Raw genomic sequence first — 15467 nt, 5'->3', positions numbered from 1 at the left:
ATCACCCGAACCTGATATGCCTCATGTTCCTGGTTCTAGTAACCTCGCATGCATTGATAAGTCTGGTTATAGAGGACTGTCCCAAAGAACACTAGTTAAATGGGGTACCAGTCATACGCTAAAAAATCTAGTTGTCTGAACTAGGGGTTGGAACTGTTTCTTTTGAGAGAATATTGTGTTTTACTGCCAATATTTGTACATGACCTCTATCTAGTCTAATTCATTCTTCAAATTTATGGTGGGTCTTTTCCAGAATTATTAACCCTCGTATGTATTCAATCAAGGCTATCTAGGACTTTTGTCTGCTGGTGTTGGGCTTTTTAAATCGGATCAATTCACCTTATGTACATGTATGTATTAGACATTCACCTTATGTACATGTATGCATTAGACAAGATTGGTTGGTAAATTTGTGTTGTACGGTGAAGTGATTTGGGGTTTTTCTTGAATACCATATACATGTGCTTCATGGGAGCATTTATTAGGCCGAAGTATTATCATAAATCTTCTGAGTAACAAAATCATGACCACAGAAGGTTATAACTAGGGCAACTAATCCAATGGCACTCATCTATAGGCTGGAATCTGGATCATATGTCAGGAGAAGGTTGATCCATTTTATTTTTAAGATTGGTTTGCAACTTTTAAAAAATATCTAGGCTCTACATATACTCACAATTATCTGCTTGATTTGGCCATTCATTGTTGTTTTCTATTTCATAAACTCTTTGTTTGTTAAGAAAAATGTTGTGATTTTTGCTATTTTGATTTTCGTTGGTTTGTACATGTGGGTCTAATATACTGAAAACATGTACACTGCTTTATAGTCATTAATTTAATAACAAATGTATAAATTGGACATAATTAAAGTGATTATATGACGGTACTGAATGGTACTTTTACATTAGCATCAAAGCTCCTTTTTAACTATCATGTTTTTGTATTTAATTTGCTTGTATAATAAACTGAGGTGTTGATGAATTAAGTAGACTGGAACTATGAAAACTTGGTCCTTTTACATCAGCATCAAATGTTTTATATTAAAAGCTCCTTTTTAGGTTTTCATATTTTTGTATTTAATTTACACTTATAATAAATTAAGGTGTCGATGAATTAAGTACATTGGAACTGTGAAAACTTGCGCTGGTGAGATTAATCCAGAAAGCAAGTTTTCTCATATGATAGACGCTCTCCTTTTTGTGTAGACTTGTTCTCTGATATTTTTGTAGAAATGTTTTTCATGGCATTATCATTTTCTTTGTATTCAATACATGTTTATCTTTATATTTTTGAGGAAAAGGGCCACATTGGTGCGTGCCATCAAAAGCCAAAAGTGAACTTTCTATAGAAAGTTGGAGAAAATGTATTTATTGATATTAACAAGTATATAATAATTGCAATACATAACTGGAATAAAGCATGAATTCCACATACGCACTTTTGGTAGATTGGTCCAACTCTAAAGGTTTATGAACATAACAAAGACAGACTGCTATGAACTGAGAGCTTTGGAGTCGGTCACAACACTACCATATCAATGAATTATGCATATAGATCCATATCATTGAATCACGCATATAGATATCTATTATAATAAGGCTGATGGAGTAGATCTAAAACATGGTCACTAACCTCTCTGCTCTCATCCCCCTCCCAAAACAATCATACTCATAGCTGCTACCAATGTTGATAACTTTTGTTTCTATTTATTTGCACGCTTAATCAACAAAAATTGCAGCTGATATTCAAAACCTAATTAGGAAGCCATTTCCCTTAGACTCGTCATTTGGGTCTTGTTGTGACCTTTCACACATCACCCCATTGCAAATGGGGACCCTCCCTTTTTCCTGCTTTCTAGGGTTTTTGTTAGCGCCTTGTGAACTCCTTGCTTCAGTGTTGTCAAGTTTGTCAGTCTTGAGCAGCTTGAGCTTTGAACATTATGAGTTAGTATGTGCGAACCGTGATTAGAATAGAGTCTTGACGTCGTCATTGTGTCTAGAAAACCCAAAGGACGAAGATCACAATTGATTTGAGCTAAATTGGACAACTTTCTATTTTTGGAAAGTTTTGTTTTTTTGCTTTCTCCTATTTTTTAGGAAGTTTCGTTTTTGGCATTTTGAGCACAATCTCCGAAATGGCTATTTTTAGAAAGTTTTTCCTATTTTTTAGGGATGCTTGTTTTTTCTATTTTTAGAAAGTGGATCTAGGGTTTGCACTGTTCGCATTGAAGTACATTGAGATTATTGGTAAATGTTTTCTAAAATCCAAGTTTTGACCCAAAAAGCTAATCTCCTAAATTTTAGGAACTTCGAAGAATTCAAATTTCAAGTTGATCTGGTAAAATTGCACAAGTTATGGAGATTTCAAGTTTTGGTCATGATATTCTTGATCTTCATGAAGTCTGCCTTGATGTTGGTGCACAAGTTTGTTCAAGTTTGCCTTGGGAAACATGAAGTGCCACAATGTTCACCAAGTCTGCCTTATCATGAGTTGAAGTGCGAGCTAGGGTTGAAGTGTGCCTTATCATAAAGAAAGATCAAGCAAAGTCCGCCTTGAGTAATAGTGCATGGATCAACAAAGTCTGCCCAAGGTGATGAGTAATGTTGCTCAAGTATCTCAAACTTCGCCCAAGAAGTGAAGGAAATAACAAGGTTGAAGGATTCTCAATTCAAATGAAGTCCGCCCTCCTTCAAATCAAGGTGCATGACATCAAGAAGGTCCACCTAACCTGCAGGTCTATGGTGTCTAACTTTACAAAGCTTGCCCTCTAAGGTTCCCAAGATGATCAAAGTCTGCCCTCCTTGGTGCCTAAGATGGATGAAGTCTGCCCTTACCTTGCCTTGAACGAGATGAAGTCCGCCGTATGGATAATGAAGGAGGTGCAAGGAAGTAAGCAACTCTGCCCAAGGGTATGAAGATGATGCCTATGTCAGAGAAAGTCTGCCTTGCTGCAAGTAAAGTTCATAGTGATCAACAAAATCCGCCCTATGGTTAAGACCTTAAGAGTATGAGGTGGTGGCACAATGTTCACCAAGTCTGCCCTACATCAACTTGGGAAAGGTTCCCAACTCTCAAAAAGTCCACCCTACATCAACATATGATGCTAAACAACATCATGAAGTCCACCATGCTAACTTCGCCCTATCTTTGATGAAGGTTGAAACAAGTCGAACAAAGTTCGCCCAAGGGAAAATGCTTGCCAAAATTTGAAAATTAAGGAATATTCCTCAATGATGTCAGCAAAATCTTCATGAAGTTCGAACTAAGAGAGAATTAGAAAGTTTTTGAAAGGAGGATATTGCTGATTTAGTCTAAATTATGAACTAAAAAACAATTTAGAAACTTGCACTCAGTAAACCAAGAAGAGAAATTCAAATCAAGACCAAAATGGAAATTTTTGGATTTGGAGATTTGAGGATCAAGTTCGAATTATAGACTGAAAATGGATTTAGAAACTTTCATCTTGAACTGAAAATTGAAAGATCGAACTTGCCAAAGAGATGGTAGTTCACTAAGGTCAGATTTAGAAACTTTCTTTGAAAGATTGATTACTGAATGTCCAAGTTCCATGAATAAAGAGCAAATTGGAAACAAATCTTGAAGATCCTTTATGTTTCCAAATATAAAATTCGAACTCTTATACAAATACCTTATTCATTCTCTCATTTCTCCACAAAGTTTGAACTTTCTGAGCAAGTTGAGAGTGGATTTGAAAGGTTTTATGTAGGTTGAGAGTGAATTTTGAAGGAATTTTTGCAGGTTGGAATTGTTTCGAAGAAGATTTCAAGTACATTTATGAGTTATCAACCATTTTTCAACAAATTTCAACTCAAATTGTTTAAGAATTTTGACTGTTGGGAGAACAAATCCATTGATTTTCTGTGATTAACTTCTGATTTTCCCATTCTTCTTCATTCATCGATGGTGAAAGTTGATTTCATAGGTAGAATATTAAGGTTCCAACTTGATTTTTTCTTCAAAGTTCTAAAGAGAAGGAATAAAAAGAAAGAGATTTCCCTTCTTCTCTTTCTTATTTTTTGAGTTTGAATGGATGTAATGAAATATTCTTGGACTTAAATCTTCCCAAGTTCTAATTTATCAGGGTGAGTATTATGATTTTCAAGAGATTTTCAAGATGATCAAGTATGGAAAACCCCATTTTGTGACTAAGTGTTGAAAAGAAAGTAAAAACCGCAAATTACTTAGCCACCAAACTCACAAACTATGTCTAAAAGTATAGAATTTGACTTAAGTTTGTTTGTTTTGCAGGTATCTCACAACTAGGATGAAGTTTTAGGTGGATAAAGATTCCCCTCTAGAATCCAAGATGAGGTCTGAGTGGAAGCTGGTGGGAGACACGAACCTGGGACATATCAACCTGAGAAAATTCAAGAAGTGAATGTACGGCCTAGACAACAATTGTCAGAAAGATGATGAGAAATGGAATTGTACAGGCCGTTGGTTTCCTTCCAGCGATGCAGTGTATTGAGTTGGTGGTAGAATGCTCCAAACACTATAATCCTATAAGCTGAGAGATCATAGCGCCTGACAGGAGAGTCTTGGCGAACATTGGTGATGTTGCTATCAAAGAAGCTTTGCGCATCCCTGAATTTCATAACCTTGTTTACATGACCAAGGAAGAAGCAACACAACTGTACCAAGATAATATTGAAGAATATGAGACCAGCATCAACCATCAATGGTTGGAAAAGCCAAGGGTGCCTCCAAATTACCCAAGGACCTTGTGAGAGCCTATTTCAAGGAAGATATTGGAGACTTGATAGTTTTGTTAAACATAGTCATGGGTAGTCCACAAGGCGCGCCATTTGAGCCTTGGACATACTACTTCATCAATGAGGTAACTGTCGGATTAAAGATGATTGATTGGGCAAAGATTATAAGTGATAATCTTGATGACCAACTGAAGAATTTAGAGGAGAACATGACATTTTATATGAGTTCCTATCCGGTGTACTCTCTTGCTCGAACCTACAGATACAAAGGACTCACCTATAGAGGAGAAGTAGGGAATAAAGAGAACCAGTTTGCAGTTTATGATTGCTACCCACAACTGCACTTGGAGGAAAAATTTCACTTCAAGAGAGTCAACGATGCATTCTTAAAGCACATTACAAGGACGCTCCAAGGTGGTCTTCATCAAAGGCTCTCTCAGGAATCTAAAGATTTTATCAGCAGATTCGGGCATTGGTACATCCAATACCCCAGATTTACTTATCTGAGAATTCAAGGATTCTCTCGACCTCCTTACAAGTTGCCTATGTATCCCACCAACAAGGTAGTACTGCTTGAAGTTGTTAGACAACTTGAAAATTATATGATTGTTCAGAGAGAGAAGCAAAAGAAGGCAGAAATATCTTCTCTCACTATTGGAAATGGATTGGAGACATGTCCATCATCACAGGCTGTTGCTAATGTTGAAAAGGAGCTTGCTTGGTACTCATTCTTCCAGTATAAGGCCAAGTAGCTGATAGTTTTGAAATTAGGAGGAGACTGTGGTCTAGACTTCCCCTGAATTTGATTAGAGTAACAAAAGTGTTTTGAGTAGCGGATCAGCTTGAAGATGATTTCAAGCTTGAGCAACCTCACTTTGATAAATTGAGAAATGAGCCCCTTGCCTTGGTCAATTGGTCAGATTCTGAGAGGTCTGATTTAAGTGACCTTATGAGACCAATAATTGAATATTCAAAATGGTGGACAATAGAGAAGACAAAGGGTCTTAGATCCAAAGGTATCAATCTCACATATGATCTCATGGGAACCAATTGAATCAATGTCTTCAAACCAAGGTGTTTCATCCAGTGTTGGATCCAGAAAAAGGAAAGAACCCACTGAAAATTCTTTAAGGGGTAAAGGAAAGAAAGTAGTTGGAGATGCAAGCAGAAAGTATAAGCCTGATGAGGGTCATTCGACCTTAAGTGCTGCATCCACTGCTTCAATTAGAGCTACAACTAATAAACAAAGGATGAATACTGATATAGGGGATAATGAAGTAAGAGCTCCTTCTGTTTCAGTGGAAGAGATAATGGAACAACTAGCTCAAGAGCCAAATTCTACTAGGAATGTAGAAGTTGAAGAACCCGAGTTACCAAAGGAATTCCTAGATGTTATAGTTACAGAACCAAAAGGAACAAAGGATAAGTTTGATGAAAGTGGTATGGAGCAGTCAACCATTCTAGATTGGTTGAGGGAAAGAATAAAGGATAAGGCTCCTAAGGAAGTAACTTGGTTGAGATAAGACAACCCAAACCAACCAATAGATTATCTTTAATTCAAAGAGATAGCGCAGGATTTAGATCAGTGCAAGTAGCTGTACCCAAAGAAGGTAAAACTTAGGATAACATTGCTCCAGAAGATAATGAGATCACTACAGTAGATTTAAGTAAGCCTACTCAGGCTCAAGAGATCCAAGATTTTGATGATTCTTGCAATGCCCTCAAGGCAAGACTAGCCAAGGAAAAGGAAAAATGAAGGAAGGTTGAGGAAGAGAATCAACAAGGGAAGAGATATGTTCAACATTTGACAAAACCTATAGAACGGGAGGAGGTAACTGTTACTCCGCCTATACCTCTTCCACAAGATTCATTAAAGGATTATGAAGACAACCTTCAAAGAAGTAAAAGAATGGACTGTAGATGCCTCAGAACATGCTAACATACTCATTGAGAACCTAATATCAGCACATGAATCCACATCTTCCTTATTGAGCAGAATTCGAGACATGGCCGAAGCTTGGGAAGATATTGAGGATATTCAGAGAGGAATTATTCCACGTTTGAAAGTAATCCGAGGACTTTCTCAGTAGGATCTTGTAGATAGAAAAGTCGTCCAGCCCGATGACTTGTATGACTTCAGTACTTGGTACTTTGCCTTGGTTACAAGGGCCGAATCTTCGAGAAAATCCAAGGCTAAGTGTGCAGAGATTGAAAAAACCATCGAAGATATTCAAGAAAAGGTTTTCTTTGTGGCAACTGAGATATTGCAACAGGATGAGGTGCAAGAGAAGCATCTGCGTGCAGAGAATTTGAGGGCCAAAGTTCAATGAAACTTCTTCAAAGTTTCAAGGCCAATTCTTAGGGAGAATCTCTCTAGAGTTTCGAGCTTCATGCACATAGATGCAAATTTTCTAACACAAGCAATTGGCTGGGAAGATACTTTCACCACCTGTACTAATGGCGTGGATATGGTCGACTTCCAAATTAGCAACTTGCCAAGTGTCACCATAGAGGAGGTGCGACTTCTTGTGTCCACGTACATCGAATCTACAAAGAAGGAAACTAGACACTCACCTCAGTGAGAATAGCAGTTGTGCCAGTTGTCTTCTTCTTGTTCATTTTAACTATTAGAGTTTTAGGAAACCCTAATTAGGGTTTTGAAATTTTAATCTGAGCCCTTCATCATTGTTCGATCTCGGCTGCTCAAGATTTTTGGACTCCTATATAAGGTTGCCTCCTCTCATTTGGAGAGTATGAGGTTATATGAAATATTGTTGCATGAAGGTCATTTCCTTATAATACATTACTTGTGTGCTTTCTCTTAAGGCCTTGTAATCTCTTTTGTTTGAATGATTAGCGAGGTTTTTAGTTTCCTCAACACATTAGCTAGAATTTATTTCATGTATGTTAAATGAATGAAAGATCTAATAAGTATTGGTTTATGGTGTATCTCTGCTCATACACCTAGTGAATGGATGATTTTCATTTACTGTGCAAAGTTAGTTTGCATGTTTAACTTCCAAATCATAAGCACGTCCTTTGAAGATTGCACCCATTTTGTGTAGTTGTCGTGAATGAGGCGAAGAAAAGTGTGGTTTATTGAGGTCATAAAAATCAATACCGTCTCTGGAATTCGTAGGACTAGAGTAGATCTCTCAATCCTTATCCCTTTGTCCTTTTTTGAAGTCTTAAATCTTGAAAATCCCAAAAAGAGAGAGAAAGAGAGAGCTTTAATCGACAAATCTATCTAAATCCCAAAATTGTTGACAATTGTCCAAGCGTAAGTCTCTTTGTGTATTACCAACAAATCACACCGCCCATTAAGCTTATACACACGTGAAGACTTGACTAAACAAACCTTGGAATCACCATATGATCTTCAAGCAATCTTCACATACCTGGTGGTTTTTCAAGAGGGGATAAATTATCTTTTGGGTACTTTATTCTAATGTTTGGTAGAGGATAAAACAGACACCAACAGGTTTGTGATTCCATTGTCTGTAGCTACTTCCACGTCCACCATCATCTCACATTTTCATCTTTTTATAACCCACCCCTGCTTTTTCACATATTGCATCAATTTTTCTCACCCATATAATCATTTTCCTTACCTCGATCACAATATGAGAGATTCATAGAGTAGATCAATCCCCTTAATCCATTTTATAAGGATATTTGAAAACATTAGAGTGGAATGGATAGGAGAAATGTACCGATAGCCATTATGGCTAACTTTGTGCACTCAATATTCTAAATAGTAAATCATATTTCAACGATCTTTTTTTTATTGTCTTTGTATGCGACTTAATTGCTTATAGCTAGCATTCTGGCTTTTGGGTAGTAACAACACACATTGTGGGATCCATTGTCCATACAAGGGTCAAAAAGTGGTCATTTCAAAGTGTCACCTAATAACTACTCAAAGATACCCCAATAATTGCGCACTATAATGAAGCAGTCACCGATGAGGAGGGACCTCAAGGAGATCAGTCCAAAATGATCAGCAAGAGTAAACACAATGAAAGCACACAAATATGATGGAGGCAATGCAAAACAGATAGTTTTTATTGCATGAAATTTGATTACATCCAACCGGTAACAACCGTGTTATAACATACCGACACACAAGCCTGGTAGCATAGGTCACAATTGGGACCTTGAATCGAAAGATCTATCTTCTATGTATAATATATCTATCTGATTCTTTGATTGATCTAAATTGACTATTCTTGATTACATTCTAAAGCACGATTATATATATATATATATATATCCAAAGGATCTAGTTAGCCCAAAAGGGATCAAAACCCAAAGAACAAGACCTAACGTACAAAATGAACAAGGTCGGCCTTCGCCAAGAGATTCCTCTAGAAAATCCAAATGATGAAACGTAGAAGGTCGACCACACGCCAAGAAACATCGAGATGAATGTCCAAGGCTCTGCAAGCTTCGGAATGGGTTTCAGTAGATCACCAGAATAGGGCTTAGGTAACTGGTAACAAAGGAACAACCGGTAACAAGAAACTGTCATGAAAACCGATAGCGATATCTTGTCGGAAAGTGATCCAAATGAGATGCGGTTTGAAAGCAAGAAAGATGATCGAGTCTTCAAGTAAAATCCAACTCCACAAGATCAGGTGAGCCAAAACCGAGACACACAGAAAGGAACACTGAAACTGCAAACAGAAAACAGAAAAGAAAAGAAAATGCTTTTGGTTGATGCAAGATTGTTGTGAACCGGGGATGCTCCTGCATCAGACATCCAGGGTTAATGAAAAAGTGATCCGCTCACTTTGCTGGGGTCAGAGGGAAACCAAGGTGGTCTACCTCTGCTTGAGAAATCCAAGATGAATCTTCAACTGGTCTGTCTTTCCACTTCACAAGATATTCTTTGTACTGACTGCTTCGGGTACTACACCCAATCCTATTGTCCAAAATCTCTTCAATCTGATCTAGTTCCTTCGGAGGCAATTGTTTCTCAAGGTCTGCAACACTGTCCTCACTGAATTCTGGTTCATGGTACTCATGAAGATCTGTAATGTTGAATATAAGCAAAATACTTAGACTATCCGATAGCCCTACTTCATATGCATTTCTAGAACGAAACTTCCTCAAAATCTTACATGGTCCAAACTTCTTCATCTGCAACTTATTATAAGTTCTAACTAGAAATCTCTCTTTTCTCAAGTATACCATCACTTCATCGCCAACTTCAAATTCCTTATGTCTCCTCTTCTCATCTGCCTTATCCTTATATTTGCTATTCATGTCTTCCAAATGTTGTTTAACCTAAATATGCAATGCTGCCATGTGCTCTGCAAAATCTTCTGCTTCTGAACTCTTTCGGTCTTCACTGCTAATGTTTCTCAATTCTGCTATTCCTCTAGGATGTACTCCGGTAACAATCTCAAAAGGTGTTTTTCCGGTACTTTTATTCACTGCAATGCTATAGGCAAACTTTGCTTGTGCAAGGATCAAATCGTAGATTCCGGTTTTATCTCCCACTAAACATCTCAACAAGTTTCCCAAACTCCGGTTAACTACTTCGGTCTATCCATCTGTCTGTGGATGAAAAGTAGAACTGAACTTCAAATCTGTCTTCATCTTCTTCCAAAGTGTTCTAAAAAAATAGCCAACAAACTTAGTATCTCTATCTAAAACTATGCTCTTAGGTAATCCATGCAATCTCACCACTTCCTTGAAAAATAGGTCTGCTACATGTAATGCATTTGATGTCTTCTTACAAGGTATGAAATGAGCCATCTTTGAAAATCTATCCACCACCACAAATATAGAATCATTTCCTCTTGGTGTCTTAGGCAATCCAAGTACAAAATTTATGCTTATATCCTCCCAAGGTCTTACCGGTACTGTCAAAGGTTTATACAATCCCACATTCTGACTACTACCTTTTGCAACTTGACTAACTCTACAACTCTGCACATATCTCTTAACATCCTTTTGAATCTAGGGTTAAAAGTATAGCTCACTCACCAATGCAACTGTTTTGTCAATGTCAAAGTGTCCAACTAAACCTCCATTATGCTTCTCTTTTATTAGGTTCTTTCTCATGGAACTCTTAGGTATGCATAACTGAAATCCCTTGAATAACATCCCATCCTGAATGAAATAATCCAACCATTTGCTCCTATCAACCATAACCGATTCTCTACATGCTTTCCAAGGTTCTGCAAAATCTGGGTTTTCATCATACAAGGTCTTCAAATCTTCAAAACCTAATACTATCACTCTCATTTCTGTCAACAAATTCCTTCTCCTACTCAATGCGTCAACAACTTTGTTAGATTTCTCACTTCTATGCTTCAACACAAAGGTGTAACTCTGCAAGAATTCTACCCATCTCATAGGTCTCTAATTCAATTTACTCTGACTGTTCAAATACTGCAAAGCTTGATGATATGTATACAACACAAAATCCTTAAACAACAAGTAGTGTCTCCATTTCTTCAAGGCTTGAACTATGACATAAAATTCCCGATCATACATTGAATGTCTCTTCCGAGCATCATTCAATTTTTCACTGAAATATGCTACTGCTCTCCCTTCTTGACTCAATACTGCTACTATTGTTGTTCCACTTGCATCACAATCCACTTGAAATGCCTTATTGAAATCCGGTAAAGCCAACACAGACTATTTAGTCACTCTTTGCATCAACAATTCAAAACTTTTGTTTGCTCTAGTGGTCCACTTGAATTCCTTCTGATCTCCTCTCATGGTCTCAGTCATAGGGTTACAAACTGAACTGAAATTTTTAATAAACTTTCGATAAAAGCTAGCCAATCCATGAAATGATCTTACCTCTCCAACTCTTTCCAGTGTAGGCCACTCAACAATGGCTTTCACTTTCTCAGGGTCCATCTTCAAACCATCCTTAGATATCACAAATCCTAAATGGACTAACTCATCCTTCATGAAAGTACACTTGATATTGATCAACAACTTTTCTTCTCTCAACCTCTGCAAAACTTGTCTTAACTACTACAAATGTTCCTCTTTTGTTCTCCTGAAAATCAAAATGTCATCCAAATACACAATAACGAACTTACCCAAGAATTTCTTCTATACCTCATTCATCAGCCTCATGAAAGTACTCGGTGCATTAGTCAATCCAAAAGGTATCACCAACCATTCATATAGTCCTTCATTTGTCTTAAATGTTGTCTTCCACTCATCACCTTCTCTGATCCTGATCTGATGATATCCACTCTTCAAATCTATCTTTGTAAAGTATTTTGCTCCACTCAAATAATCCATTATGTCATCCATCCTAGGCAAAGGAAACCAGTATTTCACTATGATCTTGTTTATTGCTCTTGAATCAGTACACATCCTCCATTCTCCATTCTTCTTAGGTGTTAATACTGCTGGTACTGCACAAGGGCTCAGACTTTCCTTGATCAAACCTTTCTTCAACAACTCTTGCACTTGTCTATTCGGTTCTTCATTCTTTGTCGGTGTCAACCAGTGTGCAACTTTGTTAGGAAAACTAGCTCCGGGAACCAAGTCCATGCAATGACTAATACTTCTAACAGGTGACGATCCATCAGGTACATTATCTGAAATGATGTCCTCATATTCTGTCAACAAGTCTCTTATCTCTGTCGGGTGTTCTCCTTTCGGTTCTGGTCTCTCCGTCTTCTTAGGAATTAAGGCAAAACTTACATTCTCATGTCTCAGTCCGTCCATGAATTTCCTTCCATCTACTAAATAGATTCTGGCATTTGTACAAACTTCACTCTTCAAAGGTTCCTCCAAAGGTAACAAAGTTTGCTTCATTCCATTGGCTACAATAGTGTAAGTATTCTTCCTCCCATCATGTATTGTTTGTCTATCAAAATGCCAAGGTCTTCCCAACAGAAGATGACAAATATCGAGGCATAATATCACACAAAACTTCATCATGATAATTCCCAATTTTCAAATTTATCAAACACTGTTCACTTACTAACAACTTATGTTCATCTTGAATCCATGCTAACTGATAAGGTTTAGGGTGTTTCAATCTCTCCAATTTCAACTTATTCACCATCTCTTTTGAAACAAGATTATCTGAACTACCACTATCAATAACAACTTTACAATACTTATCGGATACCTTACATCTAGTTTTGAACAGATTCTTCGTCTGCAAGGGTTCTTCATCTCCTCCGGTATGACACAAAGCTCTCCTCATCATCAACAGATCTCCATCTTCTGGTTTATTGTCTGATTTGGTGGGGTTTTCTTCCACCACTGCTGTTCTTCTGGTAGCCTCTGTCTTCTTACATTCAAATGCACAGTGTCCTTCTCCTCCATATTTAAAGTAGGTTCCTCTAAATGTCCTCTTGTCTTGTCTTCCAAAGTTTTCATTCCGGTAACCATCCGGTTCTCTCATCTGGTAGAAATTTCTATCATCCTTCTGGTATGAATTACCTTCTTTTCTCACTTCCTTGTCCTTATTCCGATCTGTACTAGTTCCTCTTCCTTTGGTATATCCTCTTCCTCATTGAAATCTTCCTTCGATAAACCTTCCACATCTACCTCTTTGTCTTTGCTCATGTCTTTTATTCAATTTCTCTTTAGCCTTTAGTGCATACTGGTAAGCCTCTTCAACGCTCTCCAATTTGATCATATTGAGTTCATCTTGTATAGACATCCGCAATCCGTTCAAATATCTTGCAATTTGTTCAGCTTCATCATAAACATGTCCGGATCTGATGTTCAACTTGTAAAATGCTTCAGTGTACTCCTTCAAACTAGATTCCTTCTGTCTCTGATTCTGCAACTTCCGGAACAAATCCACGTGATAATTAGCCGAGACAAACTTTGATTTCAACTTAGCAATCATTCCATCCCATGTCTTAATCTTTTCTTTACCTCTTCTTTGTCTATCAACTTGCAAATGCTCCCACCAAAGAGATGCATGACCTTTCAATTGGGTACAAGCATATTTCACCTTCCTCTCTTCTGCAGTGTTTTCAAAATCAAAATACTTCTCCATCTCCGAGATCCAATCCATCAATTCATTCGAATCTAACTTCCCATCATATTCCGGTGGGGTAAAATGAGGTTTAGTGTTCGCCCTACTCAAAACCCTTGAAAACCTTTCCTCATCCGGATCAACTACTTGTCGGTTCACTTATTTTGCCAAGGCTTCTTCTCCTTCATATTCGCTCACATCTTCAATATGTCAGCCTCTTCTCTGGGCTGTCTCCATGACTTCTAATCGGGCTGCTATTCCTCACAACATCTCCATCACAACAGGGTCTGCATTCCCACGTGCTCCACCATTCCTAGTTCCTCTTTGCACCATTGATTCATGCCAGTCCTTTGCAATTGCAAGTCGGATCCACAATCCGCCACCCTACAACAAAATTTCAGGACACACAACCTTCAAAATGAAACTTCGCTCTGATACCACTTGAAGCAGTCACCGACGAGGAGGGACCTCAAGGAGATCAATCCAAATCGGCCAACAAGAGTAAACACAACAAAAACACATAGATATGATGGAGGCAATGTATAACAAATAGTTTTTATTGCATGAAATTTGATTACATCCAACCGGTAACAACTGGGTTACAACATACTGACACACAGGCCTGGTAAAATAGGTCACTACTGAGACCTCGAATCGAAAGATCTATCTTCTATGTACAATCTATCTATCTGATTCTCTGATTGATCTAAATTGACTATCCTTGATTACATTTTAAAGCATGATTACAAATATATCGATCCAAAGGATCCAATCGGCCCAAAAGGGATCAAAACCTGAAGAGCAAGACCTAACATGCAAAATGAACAAGGTCGGCCTCCGCCAAGAGATTCCTCCGGAAAATCCAAAGGATGAAATGTAGAAGGTCAGCCACATGCCAAGAAACATCGAGATCAACGTCCAAGGCTCCGCAAGCTTTGGAATGGGTTCCGGTAGATCACCAAAATAGGGCTTAGGTAACCTGTAACAAATGAACAACTGGTAACAAGAAACTGTCATGGAAACCGGTAGCGATATCTTGCCAGAAAGTGATCCAAATGAGATGCGATATGAAAGAAAGAAAGACGATTGAGTCTTCAAGTAGAATCCAACTCCACAAGATCCGGTGAGCCAAAACTGGGACACACAGAAAGGAACATTGAAACTGCAAACTGAAAACAAAACAAAAAATAAAATATTTTTGGTTGATGCAAGATTGTTGTGAACTGGGGATGCTCCTGCATCATACAACCACCTCAAAAATGACAAATACTTGTTCAGAAATGCCCTGGTAATTGTGTGCTATTGTTACCAATAAAGTTGCACAACTCCTCCAATTAAAGTCCAAAAATTATAACTAAGGGATGTAAAGCGAGCAGTTATTGATTGGTACATGTGAAATTTATTAATAGGCTTTTAGTTATTATTATTTTTATTTCTTTAAAGTTAGTAATTAGGGGGTTGGGTGAGTGAGTGAATGGTAATTGAAACATGGGTGGTAATTGTAGACACCTAAAATTGTCCTATCTAATTAAATAAATATTTTATTTATTTAATTACTTTAGCCTAATTTTTCTATTAATTAAATAAATCATTATTTATTTAATTAATTCATTTATACTCTTCTAGCCTTATTTCTCATTTAAATAAATACATTTATTTAAATTATCCTTTTCCTAAATTAAATAAATATCTTATTTATTTAATTGATCCCACTTCTTCTATTAGTTAATTAAATATTTATTTATTTAATT

The sequence above is a fragment of the Cryptomeria japonica genome, chromosome 1, assembly GCF_030272615.1.
Source record: "Cryptomeria japonica chromosome 1, Sugi_1.0, whole genome shotgun sequence".
Lineage (NCBI taxonomy): Eukaryota > Viridiplantae > Streptophyta > Pinopsida > Cupressales > Cupressaceae > Cryptomeria > Cryptomeria japonica.
Note: the sequence above shows the minus strand (reverse complement) of the source record.